The sequence below is a fragment of the Chlorocebus sabaeus genome, chromosome 15 (assembly GCF_047675955.1).
Source record: "Chlorocebus sabaeus isolate Y175 chromosome 15, mChlSab1.0.hap1, whole genome shotgun sequence".
Lineage (NCBI taxonomy): Eukaryota > Metazoa > Chordata > Mammalia > Primates > Cercopithecidae > Chlorocebus > Chlorocebus sabaeus.
Genome location: NC_132918.1, coordinates 45360168 through 45363413, shown reverse-complemented (window position 1 = coordinate 45363413; position 3246 = coordinate 45360168). Strand labels below are relative to the sequence as shown.

Below are 3246 nucleotides of genomic sequence, written 5' to 3'. Positions count from 1 at the left end.
AAAGCTAAAGACTATCCTCTACATGACGTGCCTCATGGAGTAAGAAGTTGAGGAAGTAGTTTGAGAGAGAATGAAGCAAAAAGAAAGAAATTAGAGGAGAAATAGAGAATTTTCCCAGGATGTCTGGTTTGTTTTTATTTTTTGATATTTTATTCTTTCACATCCTGATAGCTTTATTTTGTCTCTCAGTTTTCTTAAAATAACTTTTTAATGTTTATATAACATCTCTTCTTTTTTATTAGCTAGTTTTGGCTTGCTTCTGTGACTTTTGACCAAAATATCTTCATGATGTCACGATCAATATATATCTCCTCTATTTTGAGACACTTAATTGTCTCTCTGAAGACACTGCTGAGATCTTTATATTTACTGATTCAACAATTGCAATTGAGTACAATATCTGCAGGCAGACTGTGTAGGTTTGAATACCTTCTATACCATTTACTAGGCTTGAGTCTTTGGTCAAATGCCTAACTTTTCCATGTCTTGTTTTCTTCATCTGTAAAATAGCAAGGATAATAGTACCTACTTCATAGAGAATGAAAATTCAAGCACGCAGTATTTGTAAACCACTTAGAAAAATGTCTTGCACATAGTTTGAGAAAACATAAGTGTTTTGTAAATAAGAAATTTTGTTTTAAAATCTAGCTCACTGAATTGTGAGCACTGATTGTACTTATTGGATGCATTATTATTATTATTATTATTATTTTCCTAGAATAAGATTTCTCTCAACATACATGAGCATCTCAATCCCTGTTCCAATCTACTGTTGCTTTTAAAGGTCATAATATTCACCACCAATGCAGGAAACCATTTAAAGGCGCCGCTGCCACCATAGACCTTGCAGTTAACTCCCCCGGATCCACCCTTCAAATGTAATCCCTGATGCAAGCTTTGCCCCAGATCGCCCTGGGCTTGCTTCTTGCAAGTCCACCTGAAAAAACTCAGTAGTTTTTCCTGGAATAACTGTGATGAAGCGAAGGACCCTGCGGTGATCAGAGCCATAACTGTGGAGCCTGACCCTATCCTCCTTCCTGAGAACGTGACCCTCAGTCTCCTGGGCAGCACCACTGTCCCCTGAGTTCTCATCTGGAGATGGACTTAGTTTTGGAGAAGGAAGTGGCTGGCCTCTGGATCAAGACCTCATGGCAGCTGTACCTTTGAACACTTTTGGGGGACCCTGTCCAGAGCCCCTACATACCTATGGGCTTCCTTGCCACGATCCCTTCAAAGAAGGAACCTACTCACTGCCCAAGAGCAAATTCACTGTGCCTGACCTGGAGCTGCCCAGCTGGCTCACCACCGGGGCATATAGCATGGAATCTGTCACAGCAGAATGGAGGAGTGTGAGGAATGTCCCTTTTCCTCTGTCTTGTGTTGGCCAAGGCCAAATTCCCACTCTCTGCCCCTCTTTAACCCCCTTCCTACAATGAGTCCGCTACCCTTACTGAATATCGTTTTGTGCCATTTACATTTTAGGCTGGGGCAAGCAGCCCTGGCCTAAGGGAGGATGAGTTGGACAGTTCTTTCTTTCTTTTTTTTTTTTTTTATATTATACTTTAAGTTCTAGGGTACATGTGCATAACGTGCAGGTTTGTTACATATGTATACTTGTGCCATGTTGGTGTGCTGCACCCATCAACTCGTCAGCACCCATCAGATAGCCCAGGGCATCTGCGGGCTAACTACGTTACCTATCCCCGTTAGACATTCTCTCTAAAGAGCCTCGTTCATTTCCAAAGCAGTTGAGGAATGGGAACCAGTGTTTTAGGACCTGAAGAATCTTTATGACTCTCTCTCTCTCTCTGTCTCTCTCTCTCTATCTCTCTCTCTCTCACTCTCTTCTCTGTCACTCTTTTTTTTTTTCTTTTTTTTTTTTGTCACTAAGTTAAAGGCAAAGTGAGAGTATTAACGACCAGCCCCCTGTTAAAACAAAGGGGCGAAAGGAGTTGCTCTTAGTCTATTCCTCCATTAACTTCTATAGCTAATTTTGATTTCCTTTGTAGATTTTCCCAATTAATATTAGCGCGCAGCATATCCTGCAGAGGTAGGGTGTGTGGGGCAGGAATCCCTTGGGGGAGATGTTAGGAGTGCTCTGTTGTTTATAAACTCAGGTACCCGCAGGGCCTAGCAAGAGACTTAAATGAGTGACAAGGACTATGAGAAATATGTTGATTCCAGGTTCGACTTTGATTTTTCCTTTTTGATTAAAGATAATACTACAATGTAAATATTTCTTATACGATAAAGAAAGTCATAGCACATGTGCGTTGATACAAGGCTGCGGAGGCCTGGCCTCCAGTTGGAAATACAATTAAGGGTGGCACAGATTGGGGAGTGCATAGCCAGTCTGTGAAGTCAACTGCTACCTAGCTATGACCAGTGAGTGTCAAATAAGAATGGTGTGGGTCCAGTATTGCCAGATAGTTTCAATGTTTATTCCCAGAGTAGCCAAACATCCAGATTTTTATATGAAATCTTATCATTTTAAAATATTGCCAACTAATTTTTTTTAAACACTATGTGGTGTGATGTGTGCCAAACGGAAACATCAGTGGGACAGTCTGACTCATGGGTGGCCAATTCGCAACCTCTGACCTCAGACCGTGCATGCCTTGTGTTCTTAAGACCACTCCCGGGGCAACATTTCTCCCTCCTCAGGGCCAAAGCCATAGTGTCTGATCCCAAGGAGAAGGCTCTTCCTTCCGTGCTAGGAGAGGCATGGGCAGCTTCTCAGCTATTAGCAGTGGGGATCACGAGGCTGCGTGCCCCAGTCTTGGAGTCCTGTCAGGTGAATGAGGCAGTTGGGAAAGAGATGACCCCACAAGCAGCTGCTTTTGGAGCAGGGGTCCAAGGCAGAGAGGGTGGCCTCCATGTCAGCCTGCCTGGATTTGTCCAGCATTCTGTTACACCGTCACAACTTCTGAACCACACATCAGCCCTGAATTCTGGGCTCATTTGAAGCCTGAATAACGATAAATCTTAAGTTGCAAATAAATAAATATCATCATATTATCTAGGAAAGACAAATTAAAAATAGACCCAAGCAAGGCCGGGCGCAGTGGCTCATGCCTGTAATCTCAGCACTTTGGGAGGCCAAGGTGGGTGGGTCACCTGAGGTCAGGAGTTTGAGACCAGCCTGGCCAACATGGTGAAACCCTGTCTCTACTAAAAATACAAAAATTAGCCTGGCATGGTGGTGGGCGCCTGTAATCCCAGTTACTCGGGAGGCTGAGGCAGGAG

At 43.3% G+C, this 3246-nt stretch overlaps 1 pseudogene; it reads left to right on the top strand.

Moving 5' to 3' along the window:
• The first annotated feature begins 876 nt into the window (after positions 1–876).
• On the top strand, positions 877–2965 carry LOC103241537 (ganglioside GM2 activator pseudogene; annotated as a pseudogene).
• Positions 2966–3246: the final 281 nt, after the last annotated feature.